The sequence below is a fragment of the Aulonocara stuartgranti genome (assembly GCF_965226115.1).
Source record: "Aulonocara stuartgranti genome assembly, chromosome: 23".
Classification (NCBI taxonomy): Eukaryota; Metazoa; Chordata; class Actinopteri; order Cichliformes; family Cichlidae; genus Aulonocara; species Aulonocara stuartgranti.
Genome location: NC_138958.1, coordinates 44,935,047 through 44,960,902, shown reverse-complemented (window position 1 = coordinate 44,960,902; position 25,856 = coordinate 44,935,047). Strand labels below are relative to the sequence as shown.

The window sequence follows — 25,856 nt, the reverse complement described above, 5'->3', positions numbered from 1 at the left end:
TCTCCACCTCCCAGTAACATGGCCCAGTCTCTACACACAAGCTGCTGCTGCTTCAACCTCTCTGGGTCATCAGGACACAGCTGCTCCTCTCTCAGCACACACACCGTCCTGTTTACCATCATCACCTCCACCTGCAGAGAGAAGGAGGAAGAGCAGAGGAGATAAACGAGTGTTTCCAGAGACTCTTCATCAGCTGTCAGTCAGTGATGCAGCACATCCAGTATAAAGAGCAGCAGGGACGTCAGTGCTGGGACTGTACTAGGACTCATTGTTGCTTCACTTTTTCTAATCTTTGGATTTTTATTGAAGTTGCTGAAAATGTTTTTCCCTCCTAGTTTGAGTTTGGACTTTCATTCATTAGAAGAACCTTGGTGTGTCCACTCTGAGCTCTGTAGGAACCCCAACAACAAGCCCAACAATCCAGATGGACGGTTCCAGCTGTTAACTGGAGGAATTCCATCCAAACATCTGCTCTCACTAAATTCTTCCTCACCTACAGACTGTGTTCTTCACTGCTTTAAACTTGGAAATCAATGCAGTCATTGGTCTGCGTGCTGCTTTGTTCAGAGAGCTGATTGGCTGTTGACAGTGTTTGATCAGAGCGTGTCAGCCGTTACTATGGTGACCATAAGGGTGAGAAACAGGAAGTGTTTGTGTCCAATCCTGAAGCCTGTCACCGTTCTCCTCTCACAGCTTCACTGAGAAGCTGCAGCTTTACAGGAAACACTGGATCTTTGTTTCATACTGACTGTGTTTAGTACAATGCTGCTGACAGCACCACCCACTCACTCCATCACTGTACTGACCACAGAGTCTCCAGTCTGTAGTCTGGACTCTTCTTAAGATCAGACAGCTGCTTCACATCTGGATCCTTCAGGTTGTTGTAGTACAGGTCCAGCTCTCTCAGATGGGAGGGGTTGGACTTCAGTGCTGCTGCCAGATAATCACAGCTGATCTCTGACAAACCACAGCTCCACAATCTGTATAAAGAATGAAAGATGTAAGTTTATTAGACAAAGTGCTTGAAATCATTCAGTGTTTCATCATCTGTTCAGAGCTGAAGAAGGTTCAGAATGTAGAAGTTTAGAAAATGGAAACTCCAAACAGCTGAAGCCAACAGGAAGCAGCTTCAAACAGGAAACTGTGCAGAGTTTCAGACTATATGTCCTGATGCAGCCAGTTGGATTTTGGAGATTTGAATCTCTGTTCTGTGACTAAGTCCTTGAATCATTTCTTCCAGTTGGTCCAACAAGACAGACTAAGTATTGGACATGTGTTGTGGCTCCATCAGGGGAGCTTCTAAATGTGATGTGATGGCCCCTCTGGGTCTGTCAGGTCACAGCACTGAAGAGAGCTCAAACTGGGCACACAGTTGTTCCAGTCTGGACCAAAGACTCTATACTGGGACTGAGGGACTGCTTTGACTGCACCCACTGGGACTTTTGAAAGGCTCATGTTCTCACTTAGATCATCGATTTCTACTGACATTTCTTTCTGGGAAAAATGGGGATTACTTTGGAAACAGGAAGTATTTTCCCCAATAAGCAGCCCTGGATTAGTAAATCACTCCAACATGTTCTCAGGCAGAAGAAGCTGTCTTGTTATGAGGGAGAGAAGAAAAAGATTGAGGCACAGAAACCTGTTGAAAGAGAGATGAAGCAGCTAAAATCAGGTGTAAAAGTAAAGCAGAGGATGAGCTGAATAAAGGACACTCAAGGCTGGCTTGGAAAGGAATGAAGTCCATGGTGGGGATGCAGAACAAGGAGCAAAGATGAATGTGATGCTGAATCAGCAGAAGACTTGGACTCATTTGATTCCAGCTTTGATATCATTGATTTCAATGAAGAGCTTTGTGATTGTAGCAAAGGGCTGGTAGCTCTGAGAGTCCCACTGATGAGGTGTTTGTGTGGAAATCTCTTAGTGGGACCAAAGAGAGAAAAAGCCCTGGTCCTGATGCTGTGGGAGGGAAATGATTGAAGTGTGCTGTGAGGAACTGACTGGGAGATTTTCACACATTTTCCAGTCCTCCTTGGAACAACAGGAAGTTCCCAGCATATGGAAACAAAGGTTAAGTGTCCTATGGCACTCAGTGATGATGGTGCTGTGGCCCCACCACCTCCACCTCTTTGTAAAGGAACTAACTGTAATCTGAAGCTTCAAATGGAACTAAGACTTCCTCCACTAGGTGGCAGTGTCTGATGAGAAAGTGTTAGTGGAGCTGGCCTGGAGTCAGAAACAGGAAGATGCAGGATTTGGGCTGAAATGGGCAAAAGTGGTTAGCACTAGTGCCTTAGAGCAAGAAGGTTGTAGGTTGAAGCTTGTTGGTCAGCTGGGCCTTTCTGTGGAGGTTGGATGTTCTCCCACAGTCCAATGAAATGCTGCTTAGGTTCATTGGTGCTTCTACATTGGCTGTAGGTGTGGATGTGAGGGAGTGCTTCTCTGTCGCTCTCTGTTGGCCCTGTGATGGACTGCTCACCTGTGCAGGTGGACCACGCCTCTTGCCCTATGACAGCTAGGGCACAGGCTGCAGCCCTGTGAGCCTAAGCTGAATAAACAGTTAGCAAAAATGATCCATAGATGGCCTGAAATCCCCCAGTTAGCAGTTTGGTAGATAGCTATGACATGCTAATCCCATCCAGCAGCTGTATTCTACCTGTAAGCTGATCCCTGCTGAGCCAAAGCACTTTTTCATATACAAATTACAACCTTTAATAGAAACCTATTGGTCAGCATCTTATTAGCCTGCTGTTAGCTTCATTCCACAGAAAACTGAGAGAAACTAACAGAGTTGATAAAGAATAAAGAGAAATGTGCTGATTTAAAGCCTTTGAAGTGCTTCAGATGATCTCTGTCCACTTCTGTCCACTCATTCATTCATGTAAGCTTTCTAATGCAGCTTTGATCTTCACAGTCTGCTTGATGAAACTCATTCTAACCCTGAATGTCAGAGTGTTCCTCCTTCTCTTTCCCATCATTCATGCTGGCAGTGGAGGAGATTTGGATGTTGGACTGTGTTTTGGATGATGTGTGTATGTTTGTGTTGGACTGCTGTCTGTAAAGCAAACGCATATTTTGCTTTGGATTTCAGTGTCAGACAGACTTTAAGGTGCAATGAAGAGTTTGAGAGTTTCACAGTGAATTTTCCAGTGGAGGATTTTTCTTCTTCTTTGAAGGTTTGAAATGTGAACATTGTTCTGCTGCAGTCAATGGACTAAACCAGAGAAGAAGAAAACAGACTTTACCATGAAGATCCTCAGTGTGGATCAGTATAATATCAGCCTGATGTCTGCAGTTTAGTGTCAGCACAACTTTCACATCTTATTCATCTCAGCACAACTAAAACATGCTGACTGACCTCAGAGTTTCAAGTTTACATCCTGGACTCTCCAGGAAACCACACAGATGCTTCACTCCTGGATCCTGCAGGTTGTAGTTGTATCTCAGGTCCAGCTCTCTCAGATGGGAGGGGTTGGACTTCAGTGCTGCTGCCAGATAATCACAGCTGATCTCTGACAAACCACAGCTCCACAATCTGTATAAAGAATGAAAGATGTAAGTTTATTAGACAAAGTGCTTGAAATCATTCAGTGTTTCATCATCTGTTCAGAGCTGAAGAAGGTTCAGAATGTAGAAGTTTAGAAAATGGAAACTCCAAACAGCTGAAGCCAACAGGAAGCAGCTTCAAACAAACACAACAAGAGAAAAAACTCTGAATGTTTCACATTAAAGTCGTACATTTCTCATAAAAACAGGACAAAGACTTGAAAAAGTCGTGTTTTTCCTTCCAGGAACCACATGGCTTCACTTTTAAAGGTGAAGTGTGACAGAAATGGACATATTTGAAGTCCAACACCTTTTTCCAGTCACATTATTAAAGCAGACAAACTACAAGCTCATTTTCATTCCAACAAGTCATCTTCTGACCTGGACTAACAACACTGGTCTCTATGTGCAGCTGGCTGTGAGACCAGTGCTCAGGGAGCGTCTACAAAGTGCAACACTGAAAGAACATCACACACTCATTTGCTTCCAGCACTTTCACACAAACATCTACTGTCATTATTGTCACCAAACTCTGTGGATCCTTTATTGCAAATTCAAATGGGATCAAATGGTCAGACAAAAGAGGGTTATGAGGAAATATGATGAAATGTTGTGTATTAGCAGCAACTTATTGAATCATTTTCCTCAGAAACCAAACAAAATGATTGACAAACATGTTTTTACAAACTCAGTGTTGGACTTGGATCAGCAGGATAAGCTGATGTTTAAAGGCATTTGAGTCTCGCTGTATGAGAGTCCAGTTCTTACTCAATATTTATGGATGATGTTCTTTCAGTGTTGCACTTTGTTTGGCACAAAATGAAATTATTTGGCCTCTCAGATGCTTTTAGAGATTCCCAAATGACTGATGATGACATCTCTGGTGTCTGATTGATAGAAAAAAAAATGTCTTTGAGACCTTTTGTAACTGACAAACTCTTCATCTGCTAACAACACTGAGTTGAATCTCCATGGCTGATAGTTGGAGCAGGCATCAGGAATACACATTGAAAAAACAAGAGGAGAAATCACCAGAGTCTTATAATCACATTCTGTAACTAAAGGGAGACGTTTTTCTATACAAATATATGTTTTATGGACATTAGAAAAAAAGAGTATTGATGTGAAGCAGGATTATGAAATCTCCATACATCAGCCAGCCCATAATGATCAAGAAAGCTCTGAATGACGCATGCTGAGTTTGGACTAAGTGTACTTTTGTGTGAACTGTGGTCCATAGCAGATAATGAGCAGTTTAGGTCTCCCTCAAAGATGATATTGTGTGATGACATATTGGGGAGCCGCGCAAAGACATTAGTGAAAAATCTGTGATCGTCCCAATTAGAGGCGTAGATATTTGCTAAGATCAAAGGAAAACCATAAACTATATTTTCTGCACTTAAAATCCTGTAATTTTCTCATAAATCGACAGTGCGGCTTATGGATGAATTCTGGTTGTGCTTACTGACCTCGAACCCATTTTATGTGCTACACGGCGCTCAGAAACCTTTCAAAAGATGTTTTGGTACGACTTTGCTCAGCTACGAGGCCGCACCGCTTGATGGATTGTTGGAGCATTACAGCTACGAGGAGCCTCGCGGAGTGATACGTACTCTGCTTCAACGTAATATTACTGTATTGAGTGTGTATAAGGACCATAAATGGCACCTGTAAGAGACACGGTTACAAAGAGGGTTTCAAACTCCAGGCTGTCAGTCACGCAGTAGAACCTGGGAACAGAGCAGCTGCTTGTTATTATGCTCAGCGTCTGTTTACATTTTGACTGCACGATTGTGAGCTTTTTGTTATGCACAAAAACAACATTGTTTTCTTTTATTTATGGAGCATTATTATTTAATAAATGCTGATCATTTATTCCTGAGTAATTGTTTCATGTACATCTACGCTGTATGTTAATAAATGTGCCTGTGTGAGATTTGGGACACAGCTTTGACTAAGAACTCTCTTTTTGTTCGTACTTTCTGGCTTCAAAAATATCGAGATATATATCGTATATCGCCATCCAGCTAAAGAATATCGAGATATGAACTTTGGGTCATATCGCCCAGTCGTAATATTGCAATAGGTTGTCCGTTAAACTCAAGCGGGGCTTGGGCCCTGGCACGGCGTAGCCACACAATCCTGGTAGTAGTGACGCTCGGCTATGACGGCGTGCGGGTCACCAGCTGGCTTTCTCAGGATAGGGCTCCTGTGTGAGCGGTCGACAATAACGTCTTTATCCATACCCAGCACTTCACGTAGTAGCACGGATACGGCCGTGGAGGAGCTCGAGTCCAGGCCCTCTGGGATCCCTATGATGTGGATGTTAGCTCTCCGCTTCCTGCCTTCATCACATTTATCCTTCAGGTCAGACAGCTCCTCCTTCATACTCTCTACTGTAGACTGCAGGGTGGTCACCTCATCGCTCCACATTGACAGCCCATCCTCAGCTTCTTTCACTGTAACCTTTACTCCATCAACTTCGCTGCACGTCGCCGCCATGCTGTTAGCGATCTCATTTCTCAGTCCTTGCACGTCAGCCCTTATATTGTCAAAATCTTCTTTCAATGCATTTCTGAGTTCTTCTTTTAACAGCGTACTAATGTCCTCTTTAATGGATTGAAGAAGCTCCAGTTTTAGAGCAGTAGGATCCACATCACGCGCGTCTGTTGAGTCTGCTCTTCAGCGGCCGTAGAGCTGGACGCTGCCCTTTGGCCATCATCGATACTCTCGCCCGAGATCGCACCGGGGCTAAAATATTCACCTGCTCAGCTGTTTTTGATCAGTTTGAGCCTGTGTGGTTTGATCAGGTGGAGGAACGATGTGATGCTATAAAGACATCATCTTGTCCAAATGAAGTTGTTCCAACACGTGTTTAAAAAGATTTTAAAGGTTGTCGGTTCCGACATCTTAGCGATTTTTAACAGCAGTCTTAGTTCAGGTGTTGTACAGCCTGTTTTAAACATGCTGTTGTACAGCCTGTACTAAAAACCTGATCTGGATCCTCTGTCTGCTCAAACTTCAGGCCTATTTCAAAGCTTCCCTTCCTGTCGAAGATTTTGTAAAAGATTATATTTGTTCAGCTGCAATCTGTTGTAAAGGTTTCAGTCTGGTTTTAAAGCTCTTCACAGCACTGAAACTGCACTTTGAAAAGTTCTTAATGATCTTTTATCAGCCACTGATCAGGAGACTCAGCTGTGCTTTTGGATCTGACCGCTGCCTTGACCACAGCATCTTGACCTCACCATTGGAGCATGGCGGCATCAAGGGCGCTCTATTAGACTGGTTCAGCTCTTTTATTAAATCGCATTATTACATTTGGGGCTTATATTTGACGGCAATTTGAAAAACAGCTGAGCTCAGTTGTACAGCGGTCTTTCTTCAAACTGAGGCTTTTATCTAAGGTGAGATCATTTCTATCTTTTAAAAACCTTGAACGGGCGATCCACGTTTTCATGACGTCCCAGCTGGATTATTGTAACTCCTTATATGTTGGAGTTAGTGGGACCTGCCTGGCAAGACTGCAGCTGGTCCAGAAAGCTGCAGCTCGTCTTCTGACACAAGCTCAAAGACATTTATCCTCCCAACAACCACATATACGCTGGTCCCTCGCTGTAACACAGTTCACCTTTGGCGGCCTCGCTGTTTCGCTGATCTTTTTTGTGCAATTTTGCATGTTTTTGTTTTTTACAGCTCATTGTGTTCTGCGTCCTGATTGGCTGTAGACCATTGTCAGCCAATCTCGTGCCGTGTCTCCTGTACAGTACAGAATGTGTTCAAATTTACAGCAGTGTGACTCTGCAGTGCTGCACTGTATGTTTGTACGTTTTGTCCCAACAAACAACAATGATGACGAGACGTTTTGCACCTGTGGTAGCAGCCAAAGGCAGAGGAAGATGCTGACCATCATAGTTTCAACAAGGAGGCAAAAAGGTTGTAACTGTCCACAACAAGAACATCGTAAGGATGGAGTCAGCTTTGGCTTTGTGGCTCAGTGACCGCAGGAAAAAGAACATCGTGCTGGACACCAACATTATCTGCAGAAAAACTCAAAAGCTTTATGAAACTTTACCTGACAGCGAGGAGCCCAGGCCATGGACGAGTGCTCCTCACACAGAAGCTCATTTAATGCCAGCAAAGGCTGATTTGACACGTTTCAGAAACACTTTGCTTTCATTCTTTAATAATGAACTTATTTTTCTATGAAGGTTTGAACTTTGTTTAAACAAGAGAGAAAAGTGTGAAAATGTTCATGCCTGTCTGAGAAAAGTGTAGAAAGTGTGCAGTGAGGGTTTAACTGCCTTAAAACTTCTATAATACTTGTAAAACATAAAGCTGCTACTTCATTCTGAGACTTATTTTTAGAACGTAACTCGATAAACGAGCGACCGCAGTACTGTATTGTGTTTATTTTGAAAACTCTCAACAGGATCTTCAGATTTATTTTGAAAGCTTTATCTGGAAAACACAAACACATAAGCAGGAAACAAAGAGCGTGATATGAAACGATAGACGTTTTCATATGGTCATCATATATACATCGTTCTATCGAACAGCCCCAGCTCCTGCTGTCAGTCTCTGTAAATCTGCTCTTAAAACACATTTGTATTCACTGGCTTTTAATACAGCATGAGAGTTATTTGATATTTGATGTGTGATATTAATATTAGGAGTTATTTTAATAGTTATTTTGGATTCTTGTACAGCACTGTGGTCAACGCTGCTGCTGTAATTAATGTGCTATAAACACATAAACAATCTGCAGTTAAACATCCAAAACTAAAGATGTGATCGCTGCCTTTAGAAAATGTGCTGATGCACAAGATATCAGCTCCATTAAGGTGGAATGTGGCCGTGTTAGAAACATGTTGGAAGAAGTTTGAAGCTGAAACTGTGAAGCTGAGAGTGAAAGAGCTCCAGCGTCTGTCACAGGAAACTTTCTTATTTCCACACTGATGAAAGCATCAAGCTTTGATTTCCTGCTGCTTTTATTGAGTCACACTGTGAAACTGAGCCACAGCTGAACCAGCATCCCTGTACAGCAGACACTTACAGCGCTTGGCTGCTTCCATTGAACCCTCTGCACAGAGCTTCAGTTTCCTCTTCTGGTCCCAAAGTGCAGAACAACAAGGTTTCAAACAGCTTCGTTCCAGCAGCATCAGCCACAGACATGCAGAGAGAATCCTTTGGTTGTGTTGTGTGTTTGCATATCTGCTGTCTGTGTTGCTTTGTGAGGATGGATCATCTCCTGCAGCTCCAGATAAACAAGCTGGACCTGAACCTGGTAGCTTCACTTAGAAGACACTTGTGACGGGAACGTGTGAGAAGTTTTGTGCAGACAAGTTTGGATTTAGAGTGTGGGACGAGCTCTCCACAGTCTTTGTGGAGATCCACATTCTGCATACTGCCTGTGAGAAGCTGCAGACATTTGTCCTCCAAATCCACTGAGCAGCTGCTCGTGGTGGTATTAGCTTCATGTGTGCGTGTTAGCATGAAGCCTCGGTCACACTCTGCTGTGGACACGGTCACGGACAGCTGGACGCCTGATGGACGAGTCGTCCTTCCTGTTAAACTTCTTTGAGCATGAGAAGAGCATAAGAAGCTCAGTGGACACTGTTCAGTGTTTTAACTCTCGCTTTCACTTCAGCTTCACCAACAACAGCACAAGCAGAGCAGCCCACTGCCTGCATGGCTGGGACAGCGCCCCCTGGTGACTGTAAACCACTACAACATGTAGACGGCCGTCTGCAGGCTGGATGTAGCACCACCGCAGAGACGTGCTGCAGCTCTGTTTAGTTACCCAGCTGACAGCAGAGGCTGTAGTTTACTGTTACCAACATGGAAAACTGAAGCTTCACCAGCTGGAGAACAAAGGAGACTGAGAGGCCAGAATGATGTGGGAGGAAACATCAAGAGCCTGTTTGAAAGGAGACACATGTGGATGCTGTGCCAGTCTGTGGTCTGTCAGAAGTCAGCTGAGTCACACTGCAAGAAGCTGCAGAATCTCAGAGGAGGAGATTTGGAAGTGTTTGTGGGACAAACTGGACTCAAAGAAAGAAGATGTTTGTGAAGTCTTTGGTGGAGGTGAGCAGTGTGAAGCAGAACACATGCAGATGAATCAGGAGGTCAGCATCAGTGTCTCCTTGTGGTGGACGGTAAAAGAATCAGAGCCAACGCTCCCGTCCACCCTCGGCATGAAGCAGTGCTGTTTCTGAAACAGGAGGACAAGTCCAGAGAAGACAGAGGAAGCAAAGATGAGGGTGGGACAGGACAGCAGGACTTCCTTCACACCTGCAGCTCCATCACACTGCTGTAGCTCCTCTTCATCACACATGTACCTGCAGCCTGTCTTCAAGTCCAGGAGTCACCTCCACACAGTGTAGAAGCCTCCTGTGCAGACCATGGAGTCCAGCCTCTGTCAGGGAAGTCGGCACTAAAGCCTGAAAGACTTCAATCTGTTTCTGCTCCACCCGAGAAAGACCAGCACCGTACTTGTTGTGCATTCAAGGAGGGAACATCAGCGCTGCATCGTGGGAACAACACCGCAGGAACAAAGACACAGCACGGCCGATGAAGGACGAGGACAAAGGAAAGGTGAGTGAGAAGACCCTGGTGGTGTGGACGGACCTGCAGGGGCTCCAAGACTGAGGAGCAGAGACGTCCATGTACCAGCTGAGGATGCTGCAGTGATCCAGGGAGCTCGGTCCAATCTGAGGCCGTGTGAACTACGTGGACCACAGTTTCTTCACAGACTTCAGCCACGTGAACATCTGGAGATCCAACAGTGTACGAGCTGTGAGCCATCAGCTGTTTCTCTCATCAGCTGCTGGAATGAGAGCTGCTGGAATCATCTCGAGCAGCAGGAAATCACTGATGTTGTTTCTAACCAAAGATATGGGACTGAGCTCCGCTGAGCTCCTTCTACTTTCATCCAGATAGAAACTGCTACAGTCTGCTGATTATTGCTTTGCCTCCATCACACGAGCTCTTTATCCTGTTCTTCACTCTCATTGGTTCTTTGTCTGCTTGTTTTTACAACAGTAGTCTTCTGATTGGTCAAAGAAGACAATCAGCTGTGACTAAATGTAGCTCCTACAGCAGTGATGGGAATAACTACTGAAGCTAATCCAGTATCAAAGCTCAGGAATCAGCAGCTCCCACCTCGTTTTCTTTCAACAACTATTTTTAGCTGCTGTGTTTTTGTGTTTCTGCAGACCTCAGACATCCTGCTGCTCTGGACAACTTTTTCATTCTTTTTTTATCATTCTTTTGCTTTTCTTTTATTATTATGTTATATGTATTAATATGTGAAACACTTATTCTTTGTGTTTTTGCTTTGCTCCTGTCAAACTGCTTTAATAAAATCTGCTGCAGTCTAAACTGTGGACGTTCCCTTTTTAACCCTTTGTGAAACAATAAAGGTTTAAATCTGAGTATTCATCTATGTTAGTGTTTAATGGGTCTAATAGGACGCTTTTAGGGGTGGGTTTTTATAATCGATTTATCGATTAAAATCAATTCTGGCTTGGATAACGTAAAATCGATTAATTAAAATCCTGAATCTATTTTTTAATATAAATTTATTTTGCTTGAAATTCCAGAATTTCTGGTGAAATCTCACAAAATCTCAACAACAGCTAAGACAGTAAATGAGAGCAGGAACACGGATTCTGCACAAAGACTTAAACACACAGCGCGACCCGCGAATCAGAATCAGTGAGATGTCGCTTTTCTCACCTGATGGCACGGACACGGTCGGGGTTGAAAGCCGACAGCTCGCTGATTCTGATGTTTCGGCGGCTCCGCGCTTTGTGTTTAACCTGTTTGAACCTGCTTAGCTATACCATACCGTCACTGCCATTATATTATGCTGCTATTCATACTGTCATTATAGTAATGCTGCTATCCTGCATATATCTTACTTACTATTGCTTGAATACTTGCGATTGTTTTATTGTACTTTTTATATTTTACATTTATATTTATTTTTGAATCTTGCACCAAGGGAGTGGCACTCCAATTTCGTTGTACTCTGTACAATGACAATAAAGGCTATTCTATTCTATTCTATTACGTCCTTTTTACGCTGATTCTAAAGCTGTTAGTTTTATCTCTCTCCAAACAATATTGACTGAACCAGCAGCAAAAGAAGATCCAAACTACGCTTCACATAAACATCGTCATGAACTCACTCTGACTTTTGCTGTTTTGCTTCCACCAGGATAAAATCACACGTCATGCACAGCTCTCTCTCTCTCTCTCTCTCTGTACTTCAAAAACAGTTTCCCGTCTAAAAATCTGTTTTCTGCATTATTCGCTTGCTTGTTACGCACAAGTCTACCGTTGTTTACAGCGCTGTCGGCCGCTGTTTTTTTTCCTTTTACTTACTTTCGAAAAGAAAGCCTCATTTCTGCCGTTCAATACTGAACAAATTTAAACTTTTTAAAATTATGCAAATTGCAAAACGCTGTGTTTGTAATAAAAACGGTGTAACTTTGCTCTGCTTCACTTCAGCAGCATCAGGTAATGTTTATGTGTTTTTGATCTACTGCAGAATATTTTTATAAAATCCCAGGAAAATCAGCTTCATGTTTTTCTGTGTTTTATCTTCAGCTACTTTGACACAAAGGCCTCTGCTGTGATGCTCACACCTTTGATAAAGTCGCGAAAGTGCCAGCTTCCCTTTTATAGATACAAAAATATGTAAATATACTGATCTGAATTATAATATTTCTGACTGTCTGAGGCAACATTTCCCAGATTCCAATCGAATTGAATCGAATCGATTCTAGAAATCAGTGACGATACCCAGCCCTACTTTGAATTGTGTTACACAAAAATAAGCAAAGTTTCTCGTTGTTCAGGCAGAATCGAGCGTTGAAGAATGAATTCACACGTCAATAAACATTTTCATCAGCACAAGCAGGACAATGAAAGCAGGAAATACCCCAAACTGCTATTTCTCATTCTACAACTTCAACAACTGCACGTGAATTATACTTCATACACAGACCCACAGTCTCTGATTGCTCTGAAATCTCACTGACAGCCAATAGAAATAAAGAAAAGTCCAGACTGACAGTCTCTGTGGGGTTAGGCAGTGAACTGCTCACGCTGCGTTAAAGTGCATCACAAACTATTGGAATTGGATCCAACTTTGTGAAGCAGATTTCTTCTCAGCTGCTGTTTTGAACATTTCCTCATGAAATGTATTAAACTCTGTAAATGAACTGAGAACTATTTCTACATTTGAAACTATGGATTCATTTTCCCGTTCACTTCTGTACCTTAGTGTATAAATGAATGTTAGACTGGGCTCCATGGAAACACTTGGACTGGTCTCAGCTGCCTTCTTTCTGTAGTCCTTTCTCTTCTCCAGCTTCTGTTTGAAATCCTCTCACAGAGCCTGAAACCTGCTTTGCTGTCATGTTTGGGCCTGTGTTCCTCTGCTTTAACACAAACCTCACCACAGCAGCTGTGTGGGTCGTCTCTGTAGCAGCCAGATCAGCTTCTGATACATGAACATCATCACAGCTCCTAACTTCACCTTTATTAGCTTTGACATTCATGTCTTTCTTTTCTCTGTCTGTTTCCACACAAGCTCAAAGTCTCTGCAGCCTGTTTTTATCTGCTATCATCAGATCTCCAACAGCCTCATTCACATCCCTCACACACTCTACAGCCTCACCAGTACTGACTTCATCTTCACTGACTGATGGAGCACAACATGAACCTGTGGAGGCTGAAAAGCTGTCCTGACACACATCTCCCCGTCACCACTCCACTTCTGTCAGCCTTTAAATGAACGCTGCTCAAGTCTGTAACTTCTATTTGGAGCCAAGAGGAAAACTGTTGTTCAGTCGTTTGGAAAGACACAACATTTCTGAAAGCACTCAAACTTCTTCACATTTGTCTTCAGACACATCCTGAACATTTAGGAACTAAAGAACGTTTCAAATATCAAAGATCAGAAATATAGAAAAACAACAACAGCTGCAGTCAGTGAACTCACCTCAGAGTCTCCAGTCGACAGTTTGGACTCTCCAGTCCAGCACACAGAAGCTTCACTGCTGAATCCAGCAGCTTGTTGTTACTAATGTCCAGTTCTGTCAGATGGGAGGGGATGGACTTCAGAGCCGAGGCCACAACTTCACAATGAGTCCCTGAGAGTCCACAGTCAGCCAGTCTGTGATCATAGAAAATACAAAATGTGTTATTATAAAAGCAGAAAGTCTGCATTATAAACACAGACTGAATGTATATGAAGACAAAACAGAGTGAGGTCATAATCTGATGAACATCTGCTCTTCACATCTGTGCTTCAGCTCCTCTTACTGTGTTTGACATGACACAACGATTGAGTCTCTCTCAGACCTGCAGACTTTTAATGAGAATCTTTGTTTGGCTTTAATCTGCAGATGAAGGAGGAAGATGGTGTCACATTTAGGCTTCCATAATGTCCACAGTCTGTCAGTGAGATCTGATCCAGAGTCAGAGTGAAGACACACATGTGGACTGTTTCCTGTCTTGAATCCAGAACATTTTGAATGAGCTCAGCTCAGTGAAGAGTTCCAGCTGGGAAGACGATCTCTGTTTGCTACCTGCTGCTGTCAGGTACGACTGTTCACGTCCACACTCAGGAAAAATCTGCGGACTGTCACCAAACGGAGCAGAAATCTCATCACTGGACAATAATGATGAATGAACTCAGAGCTGCTGATATCACATCTGATTTCAGGGGAACTAAACACAGAAATGATTGGCTCGTTTTAGCTTTCTGAGCCATTAGTCTGCAGGTTTATCACTAGTTGGCAGAAACAGACTTGTATTAATGTTCAGCGCTTCAGTGTTTATGACTCCAGATCCAGGTGACAGCAAGTCAAAATGATGTTACCTGTCTGTGTCCAGCAGCAGCCTTTGAATATTGTTATAAACTCACATGGATCAGTTTGTCTTTGATTGGTTTGTAAAGTTCAAATTCATTTATATTCATCAACTCTAAATGAAAAATGTTTTTCTTCTTCTATGTTTATTATTAGAGTAACAAATTCTTATAGTTTCCTGTTGTTGAGAATTTCAGTGTAAAACCACTCGGACCTGTGCATCACTGCACACTGTGAAAGTATTACTGCAGTTTAATCTATAATCCTAATCAGTGTGTTTACTGGACTGTAGTCAGACCTCCGTTATACCAAAGGAAACACTGAACGTCTTCAAAGTCACAATAAATTTATAATAAATGCTAATAAATACTGGAGTGTTAGAAAAGATGCTTCCAGCGTGTTTGTCTTTGATAGGGTTTATTCTGTTCGTCTACAGTCTGACCACTTGGGGGCGCTTTTGTCTCTTTTGCTCTGAGCCTTGGGTTTATTCAAACTGATTTTAATAAACTATTTTCTGCAAGTTGAAGCTTCATCTCCATCTCCAGTGGTTGTTGCATATTTTATGACTATATTAGTAACAGTCAGAGAGTTTAGAGTAAATTAGATCTTCACGTTTGATTTTTGACACAACATAAATGGTGAGCCAGTGTCAGAGGACGTGACAGCATCCACCGAGGACCGGGGGGAGTGGGAGGACTGGGGGACCAGGCCAACAAAAAGGTGATCACTGATACAGGTCAGCAAACATTTGCTCATTTGGTGTCTTAGAGCAGACTCCGCCCAGCTTTGTCGTCCATGGTTGCTCTTTCAAAGGAATCTAGTTACATATTATTTTACTTAATGATCTACTGACACCACTGACTATGCAGGACAACCCCACGTCTGGAGCCAGTGCACATGTGCAGTTCAATTCCTGGGCAGGTTCTGAAGATGGCCGAGCTGTCGAGGACAAAGTTACTAATGTGAAGCTAATGTGGTTAATCAAGATCTTCATAACCATGTGGAGCACAGTGTGCTTTCACCGTGGAGAAATCACACTGAAGAACTCGGCACACATTTTGGGGGCCTTTCTGTTTGTTGCTACAATCTGCAAATTTCATTAAAAGTTTAATAAACTATCATCTGGTCTTTATTTTTAGTTAGCACATACCTTAAAAACTCTAGCTGTAAGCTAATGATAGTTACATAACAGCAGATGCATGCTGGTGCAATAAGCTGTATGTTTTATTTTTGATCTGATTAGTCAAATAATCACAAAAATAATTGTTTGTGGCAGCCCTAGTGTGACCTCAAATAAGAAATGATTGCAGTTTATGACTGAGTAACTAAACTATCACCAACTGATAATATTAATGATCACATCTGGACTCACCGAGCCTTTCTGAAGTTCCTCACAGCTGGAATCAGTCTCAGTCGTCCCTCCTTTGTTGTGTTGTACTTCTTCAGGTCCAACTCATCCAGAACCTCCTCTGACATCTGCAGCATGAAGGCCAGAGCTGAGCAGTGGATCTCAGAGAGTTCCTTTGATTTGTTCTCTGACTTCAGGAACTCTTGGATCTCCTGATGTACTGAGAGGTCGTTCATCTCCATCAGACAGTGGAAGATGTTGATGCTTCTGTCAGGAGAGGATTTTGTCTTCCTTTCTTTTAGATTCTTGATGACTCTCTGGATGGTTTCTGGACTGTTCTCTGTCTGACCCAGCAGACCTCCTAAGAGTCTCTGGTTGGACTCCAGACAGAGGCCATGAAGGAAGCGAACAAACAGGTCCAGACGACCATTTTTACTCCTGAAGGATTTTGTTAGTGTTTCCATCAAAAAATCATCCAGAGATGACTCTTTGTATTTTTTTCCCAGGAAGTCCTTCAGCACCTCTGACTTCCTGTTGGTGAAACAGTGGAACATGTAGACTGCAGCCAGAAACTCCTGGATGCTCAGATGAACAAAGCAGTAGACTGGTTTCTGGAAGATCACACACTCTCTTTTGAAGATCTCTGTACAAACTCCTGAGTACACCGAGGCCTCTGTCACATCCAGACCACACTGCTCCAGGTCTTCTTGGTAGAACATGATGTTTCCTTTCTCCAGATGTTCAAACGCCAGCCTCCCCAGCTTCAGAAGAACTTCCCTGTCAGCCTCCGTCAGCTCCTGTGGACTCGTCTCATGTCCCTCGTGGTACTTGTTCTTCTTCCTCTTTGTCTGAACCAGCAGGAAGTGTGAGTACATGTCAGTCAGGGTCTTGGGCAGCTCTCCTCTCTGCTCTGTAGTCAACATGTGCTCCAGAACTGTAGCAGTGATCCAGCAGAAGACTGGGATTCTACACATGATGTGGAGGCTCCTGGATGTCTTCATGTGGGAGATGATTCTGCTGGACAGCTCTTCATCACTGAATCTCCTCCTGAAGTACTCCTCCTTCTGGGCGTCAGTGAAGCCTCGTACTTCTGTTAGCCTGTCAACACATGTAGGAGGGATCTGATTGGCCGCTGCAGGTCGGGAAGTTATCCAGACGAGAGCCGAGGGAAGCAGATTCCCCTGGATGAGGTTTGTCAGCAGCTGGCTGACTGATGACTTCTGTGTGACATCAGACAGCAGCTTCCTGTTGGTGAAATCCAATGAAAGTCAGCTTTCATCCAGGCCGTCAAAGATGAACAAAAGCTGAGAGACAGCCAGCTTCTCTGCTGTGACCTTCTGTAGTGTTGGATGGAAAACATGGAGCAGCTCCAGAAGACTGTACTGCTCATCTCTGATCAGGTTCAGCTCCCTGAATGAAAGCAGAACCACCACACTGACATGTTGGTTCTCCAAGCCCTCTGCCCAGTCCAGAGTGAACTTCTGCACTGAGAAGGTTTTTCCAACACCAGCCACGCCGTTGGTCAGAACCACTCTGATGGGTCTCTGTTGGTCAGGTAAGGCTTTAAAGATGTCCTGGCACCTGATTGGAGTGTCATGGAGGGCGTCCATCTTGGAAGCTGTCTCCAGCTGCCTCACCTCATGTTGGCTATGAACCTCTTCACTCTGTCCCTCTGTGATGTAGAGCTCAGTGTAGATCCTGTTGAGGAGGGTTCTACTTCCTGTTTCATCACTTCCTTCAGTCACACGTTCACATCTCCTCCTCAGACTGATCTTATGTTCATCTAAAACCTCCTGCAGACCAACATCTGCTGAAAGAAAGAAAAACAGAAAGAAAACTCTTCAATGTCTGAACAACAACAAGAAGTCCAGTTTTCAGAAATGAGTCCATCAGCAGACAGATGTTCAGTCTTACTTTGTACACAGCTGCTCTGACTGGCTGTCTGCAGTCCAGCTCTGCTTCTGGATCTTTCTCCACACTGGGGACAGGACCAGTCTCCTGATGAAGCAGACTGGTCCCAGTATGAGGAGATGCACTGTCTGCAGAACCAGTGTCCACAGCTGGTAGAGACTGGATCCTTCAGGACGTCCTGACACAAAGCACAGCAGGACAGCTGCTCCTCCTCACAGACACCACTCCTCTTCCTCTTCCTCCCTCTGTGAACACATTTCTTTATCACTAAAATCATTGACTGTCAGTGACAAACATCCAGATTTGATGACACTGTGCAGAAGCTCTGATGGTCACAGAGAAAAGTCAAAGTGGAGAAACTTGTGTTTGAGTTCAGAATCCAAGTTTCCTTTGCTGTTCCTGCCTGTCTTATTAAACACAGAGTGATCAGCCTACAAACTCCACAGTAAAAGCCTTCATCACAGAGCTGATTATGTCCTTCACTGGATGTACTGGAAGTTTGGGATCCATCACTCTGAACTGACCTTTGACCTCCTCTAAAAACTGTGGTGGAGCAGCGGTGTCACATTCAGAGCTTTCAGCTTTATTTTGAAAGAGTTCAGTCATCAGGAAGTGAACTTCTGGGTTCTGATTTCCTTTCTATTATTTTACAGAAGTGAAGAAGAAGAACTAAAAGCTTTGAAATGATCTGAGTGATATTTTTGAACATTGCCACCAAATTGAGTTCAGCCTCCAGCAGTAACTTTGTTTCATGATGCCTCCCTGATGATGTGATGTTTGATTACAAACCTGTTTATGTGTTAGACATGAATCACATGAACACAGGCAGAAAAAAGAAGCCAATGAAACAAATGACAGAAACGTGTTCATTCACTGCCATGATCCATATTTTATATGTACAGATGTTTGTAAAGAACACGTGTGCAGCGCTTTGTTCTGAGTATCTGCTGTCAGCACACAGTGCAGCAATAACTACAACCACACGTTTCTGTAGATCCTGAACATCAGCCTGGAGGAATCTGACCTCAGGTCTGCACACAGAGGAGCTTCACCTCTGGGATGATGCTGGCTTCAGCTCCTTCTACAATCAGGCAGAAGCTTCTGCACCATCAGGACACAAACAGAGAGGAGCTTCTATCCTCAGACCATCCAAGTCCTAAATCAGAACATGCTCCCCTCATAGCATCACCATCAGGGTTTAAACAGGACCTTACATCATGTTCTTGTCTCACTGTCATATTTCAGATCATACCTGATTCATTATGACGTCACACGCTGCTACACTGATCCTGCTGCTTCATTACTGCTGATATTACTCTGCTCACTCTGTTCAGTTACTCTGTTTACATCACTTTGCTCATTTGCTTTGTTCTGCTTGCACTGCTCTGTCAGTACATGCTGTGCTAATGTGGCACAAAGCACTTTAACATTACATCTGCACAATGTTTCATTATTTCATTTAATGATTGTTTATAATCTTTTGTCCAGTCACAGGAGCAGCTCAGCACATTTCACTGTGTTGTACGTGTATGACGATGCCTGTGACAAATAAACAGCCTCGGACTCTTCAATCTTCTGCATTTCTTTGGAGATCAGCTCAGTGGCCTGTTGAGACCATCTTTCTATTTCTGATGACTCAGTTCAGATTATTATCCTGATACTTTCTTTTAAAATGTGATGAAATCATTTATCTGATGTTCTGACACAAATACACCAAAACGATCCCAAACAGCACAAACCACCACGTTACACACAGTGTAATAAAAATACAGGCAACTACAAATAAAAACACTTTTAAAATATAAACTAAAATTACAAAGTGGTCACAGAATTTCAAACACCCGTAAATGAGTCAGCAGCTCTCTTACATGGTCAGCTGAGCTCCATGATTGAAGAACATTGTTGCTGCAGGTTCATGACTGAATTGTGGAGGTCTGTTTTTGGACCAGTCACTCCTCACAGACACACAGCTGGATACTGGAGACTGTGACCTCTGACCTCTGCAAACACATCACATGAATTACTGATTAATCTCTGTTTAAACTCTTTTAAGCAGCTGCAAACACACAAACTGGATGATGTGATGGTTTCTGTCAGTAATAGTTGTCTCAGATTAGAGTACAGACGGCTGCAGAGACGTTCACAGCAACAGAGAAGAAATCATTACCTTGGATTGCATTACTACTACGATTGATACTAGCATTATCGTACCCGGACCACCATTAGGAATCATTTATGATGTCACTGGTAGAACATTTATAGAAACAACCTTTGAACTCTGAGTCAGCAGCTCTCTTACATGGTCAGCTGAGCTCCATGAATGAAGAACATTGTTGCTGCAGGTTCATGACTGAAGTCTGGAGGTCTGTCTTTGGACACGTCACTCCTCACAGACACACAGCTGGATACTGGAGACTGTGACCTCTGACCTCTGCAAATACAACCACATTGCATTCATTTCACATCAATTAGTACACCACAAAAGGCATGCAAGAAACACAGTATGAAGGCAAACTTCTGGCTTCAATAACATTCAACAGGTCAGGTGGAAACTTTTCTCAGATTTGATTCATGTTTTTATAGAACGATCCAGCTAAAAAAAATATACCATTAGGTCAGGGGTCAGCAACCTTCAGGACCCAAAGAGCCATTTGGAGCCAGTTTCCACGCAAAAGAAAACACTGGGAGCCACAAATACTTTTTGACATCTAGAATGAAGATAACACTGTATATACTGTTTTTTACCTTTATGCTTTGTGTGAACAACTAACGGTGTGTTGCTTATGAAATCCATGAAGTGCTACAGAGAAAATTACATGTTATTTATGTAATGAACACATTTGAACTCTTAAAGAAATATAACCAAAGGAAAGACACCCAGCTGAACTAAAATGATGTAGCAAACAAAAACTGCTGTGAGCCGCCACCCTTATATCTCCTTTGGGCTTTTGGAGCCTTGACCTGACTTTTAAAAAATAATTGGAAAAAAAGCTCTATGCTGCTGAAAGATGAAAAATAGATATTAGCAAAATTCTGCCTAAATATGTATTTTACCTGGTTAATGTGTGTGGCGGGGCGTGGTCTGCAGCGCCGCTGCAGGGGAGGCGGACGCACCTGAGCGGCACCCGCAATCACGCCTCGCCACCTTAACGTCTGTGCTGTTGTGTTGGTGTGTGTCGGGCTGTGAGCTGCAAAGCTACAGCCGGCTGTGTGCGTACAGCAACCGTGTGTGAAAAGTGGTCAATAAAGAGAAGCTGAAAAGCGAGTTCATGCAAACATCGTCGGGTCTGCCGTGATATGTTTACAACGGGACTTCTGCTCCTGAACCTCTGCGCACAGTGTCTGCAGGTCGGGGCTGTACGAAGTCACTTTCATCTTTACAGGACTGTAAGCTGTCGTCTGTGAGGCGTGAGCGGTGTTTGTTTTTAACGTAGTTCACGGTGGAGAACAGCTGCTGACATAATGTGGATCCGAAGATCCATAATTGGCCTTCCTGGGGCTGAAAGTCTCGATAAATGCACGGCGTTTCGGCGGGTACACCGGCTTCCACGAGTGTGACGCTTATTTGAACGATCAAAAAATAAAAAAATATAATTTTATTTTTATATTTCAATATCACAATAATCTTCCAATTTAGAACTACAAGTTAAAAAAGAACATAAATAAAATACACTTCAGCTAAATACTTCTAATTTATTTTCCCAAACCACGAGGAGCCGCACTGTAAGGACTAAAGAGCCGCAGGTTGCCGACCCCTGCATTAGTGTTAGTCAATGTTGCAACTGAACTGAAAAACAAAAGATTTTGGTCCAAAGAAACAAAGTCACTATTAATACAACACAACCCCCCCAAAAAGAGCCATGTAGACCCCGGGCTCTATGGGTCTTGTGCTCGGAGCTTGTTCCTGTGCTGCCATGATTAGTGCCTCTGTGCTGTCTTTCAGTCCAGCTTTGTTCAGCCACTGGTAGGATTTCTGGATGTCAGCCACTTCCTCTGCCTGCTGGTGGTGCAAACTGTGTTGTTCTGAGTTTCATTGGACGTCTTTGTCCAAAGCACCAGACAAAGGGCAAAGTAGATGCATTTGCATCAGCAGGAAAATACACCCCAAACTAGCATCATCATTATACAACTTTAACAACTGCCACTAAATGATACTTCATACACAGACCAGTGTTAGGTTAAGTTATGATGTCACTGGCAGAACATTTATAGAAACAACCTTTGAACTCTGAGTCAGCAGCTCTCTTACATGGTCAGCTGAGCTCCATGATTGAAGAACATTGTTGCTGCAGGTTCATCACTGAAGTGTGGAGGAAGTATTTCTTTGGACCAGTCACTCCTCACAGACACACAGCTGGATGCTGGAGACTGTGACCTCTGACATCTGCAAACACAAACATCAATAACTGATCAGTTCTCTCTGACAGCCATATGATCAGCTGATCCCTCTGTGATATTGTGTCTGCCTCATAACGCTGACAGGTCAGCCAATCATCAGCGGTTTTTTCTGTCTCTGAATGAACTCAGTTTGTTCTCAGCTCTTCTCTCTGATTCTGCTGCACTGACTTCACTTAAACTTACAGAGTTCAGATCTTAGCAAGAAAACAAGTCAATAAAAATCAAACTCAGATCAAACAGTTTGAACCAATCACAGATCAATGATTCTGTCATGGTTATGTTGAAATGACTAATAAAGTTAGTAGTGTTCTTACATTATTGCTGCAGGTCCATGACTGTAAGGTGGAGGTGTTTGTGTAACTCCGTCACTCCTCACAGACACACAGCTGGATGCTGCAGATGCTGCTCCGTCCTCTTCCTCCATCTTCTTGATGTCAGGGTGGAGTTAGTCTGAGAGGTAAACACACACACTCAGAGGTGCTGTTGTACTGGAAGCATCACACTGACGGCTTTCTAATGTTGGAGCTTTGGCCCTAAAGTCCAAACCAGTTATTTTAGAGGCTCAAAGGCTTTAAAAAACACCAAAACCATCACATTATTTAATAAGTACATGATCAGGTGGATGAAGGAACTCAGTGTGTTTGGGATCATCATCATGGTGAGGAGCCCACATGTTACGGCTCCTTTGGAGAGAAGCTGAGGATCACTGCAGGAAGTGAGCTCATGAAACCAAACTGCTGTTTGTGAGCAGGATGACTCTGTTATTGGACCTGCTCTGTGTTCTACATATGATCAATACTTCAAATATCTGTAAACATCTCATCTTATATTTGTTGCACTTGGTCACATCTGTCTTTAAAAATAGATTTTTAATGTCACTGAGAGTTCTTTTCTACCTTTATTGATTTATTTTGGAATAAATTAAATATAAAGGTGCCAAAAACTGCCTGCAGCTTCAGCTCTGTGACAGGAAACTACTGTCAGGCTCAAAATGACTTCAGATTATTCATCACAGAGTGTTTATAGATCACAGGACACGTTACAGTTTTACAGCCTCACGGACATAAAACTCTTAAAGTTTGTTTCTGAAGGGATTTTCAGATCAGACCTGATGTTTCTGCCTACAGCCTGTTTACCGATATAATCAATATCAGACATCAGAGCAACAGAAACCTCGGTGATCAGGACGCCGGGACTGAGAACAGGAAGTCGCTCAAACGTCGCACTTTCATAAAGTCAGCCTGAACTCCACTCACAGAGTTTCTGTCGCCATTTTAGTTTTAAAACTCGTCGTGATAAGGGCGGGTCTTACTGTGAACCTGCGCGCTCATTGGCTAATAACTTGAGATTGACAAGTCGTTATCCAATGAGCGCGCGGCTTCTCCCAACATAAAGTAGTTTCCTTTGAAAAACCAAAGTCTGATTATTTTTGCCTCCACTGACGGAGCCTGTTGTTCCCGCCACAGAGACACAGTAATGTCAGAGCGGTGTTAACACTCACCTGCCTCAGCACAGCTCTCACTCTCCTCCTGCTCTCTCAGCTAAACTCACTTCCTCTCTACTTACAGGAAACCAGCGCTCAGAGGAGCCGACCGGCCTCACGTTTCACCCACAGACACGAACAGCGTGGAATTATTTTATGTCATAAGAAGAAACATATTCATGTTAACACTCACCTGCCTCAGCTCCACCTTCCTCCTCCTGCTGCTCTGAACGGAGGATCAACACTTTCACTTTCACTGCTCCTCCCTAAACACAGAGGATGCTGGGACTTGTAGTTTTTACCTTGTGTGATATTTATGGCTGTGACACTAAATCACAGCACGAAGACTTCCTGCAAACATGTCACAGGCGATAAAAGTTTCACATTAAAGGTGAAGTTATTTTTCTGTCTCATGTTCAATAAACAGTGAGCTGGGAAAACTGAAGAACAGACTTCAGACGTTCCCTGCAGAGTTTCTGCTGCTCGGTCGTCTGCATGTTGCTGAGACTGAGCTGATGATGAAGCTGTGATGGGTTTATGGCACGTTTGGTTGTGGAGAAGAGTTTTACTGCCGGTGCAGGTGAAATGATCAGAGGTTACAGCCTCTGGTTAAAGTGGAGGCAGCGATCAGGACGGCTGAGCAGCAGAGGTCTCGAGGGTCCTAAAGTGTAAAAGCATCAGAATCAGAATCAGAAAGGGTTTTATTGCCAAATGTTGAGCAGGTTTACAACATTAGGAAATTGCTGCGGTGCTTCAGTGCAAACATACTGCCATAAATTACGCTTAAATAGACACGAAAATAAAAATAAGAATAAGAATTAAAAGTGCTAAGTAGATAGATATATACATGATATATACATGAGTGCAGGTGGTGATCAGTGCCAAACATGGAATGATGCAGTGAACACAGCATAGGGTCATGTGTTAGTGGTGGGAACAGTCATACGGTTATTGTTCATGAGTCCAACAGCAGAGGGGAAGAAACTGTTCTTATGGCGAGAGGTTCTGGTGCGAATGGACCGGAGCCTCCTGCCTGAGGGGAGCAGGTCAAACAGACTGTGTCCAGGGTGAGAAGGGTCAGCTGAGATCCGAGCTGCACGCCCCAGTGTCCTGGAGGTGTACAGGTCCTGCAGAGATGGGAGTCTGCAGCCAATCACCTTCTCAGCAGAGCGCACAACACGCTGCAGTCTCTGTTTGTCCCTGATAGTGGCTCCAGCGTACCACACGGTGATGGAGGAGGTGAGGATGGACTCGATGATTGCAGTGTAGAACTGCATCATCGTCCGTGTTGGCAGGTTGAATTTCTTCAGCTGCCTCAGGAAGTACATCCTCTGCTGGGCTTTCTTAATGACGGAGGTGATGGTGGGCTCCCACTTCAGGTCCTGGGTGATGGTGGTACCCAGGAAGCGGAATGAGTCCACAGAGGTGATGGGGGTGTCAGTCAGGATGATGGGGGGGAGTGGAGCTGTGTGCGTCCTGAAGTCCACAATAATCTCCACTGTCTTCTGGGCATTCAGCACCAGGTTGTTGTGGCTGCACCAGGACACCAGACGTTCAACCTCCCTCCTGTAGGCAGACTCATCCCCGTCCGAGATGAGTCCAATAACGGTGGTGTCATCAGTGTTAGTAACACAAAGATCACAGAATGGGATCATCCACACAACACTAACATCTAAATCCACGGCAGGAACTCTTCCAGTGTCCTGAAAAATCTGTGTGCACGATGCTGAGATTAAAATCTGTCTGCTCATCTTAATGCAATATTTACTAAAGTCTGGTAGAAGTTTTACTGATTTCCAGTCCACTTAGCAGACGTGTGGATAGGTGGTGGGTTGTAGAGCAGACTGAAAGCTTTAAGTTCATCCTCTGATTAAAAACTCAGACCCACAGATACAGGAAGTATAATGCTGGTGTAAGACAGGAAACGGCAACACGGCAGCCATCTTTTTCCTCCCATGATGACCAGTGCCCCAGCAGAAGCTGGGGTTTGTTAGATCCTGTTCGATCCAGAGGAAACAGGCTAAAAGAGTCGATCAGGGGGGATCATGGTTTTATTATGTGCTCGTTATGATTGAAGCTCTGGTTGTGTGTTAGAGACAGAACCTGCAGATTCCTCCACTCTGCCTCCTCTTCTGCAGGAATCAGCCTCTTGGCTGGTTTTATTCACCAACGTGAATAAAATCATCAAACTAATCCAAGTTCATTGTGAAATGCCTGAAAATGGAGGAATAAATCTGTCAGTTACCGTATAAAGTTTGAGTTTGTCAGTGTTTTACACGGAGACGGTCGT

The 25,856-nt window shown here is 43.6% G+C and overlaps 1 protein-coding gene and 1 pseudogene across 2 annotated transcripts in view; both read right to left on the bottom strand.

The window, feature by feature from the left end:
- LOC309701482 (uncharacterized protein) overlaps window positions 1-25,856 on the bottom strand; it is a 2,150,955-nt gene that overhangs the window by 1,781,204 nt on the left and 343,895 nt on the right. The gene's annotated exons all lie outside the window — the stretch shown is intronic.
- On the bottom strand, window positions 13,552-17,962 carry LOC309700210 (protein NLRC3-like; annotated as a pseudogene). Its single transcript has 3 exons — window positions 17,689-17,962; window positions 15,799-17,581; window positions 13,552-13,729 (listed from the first exon to the last, which is right to left on the bottom strand). The product of its transcript is annotated as a protein NLRC3-like (transcript).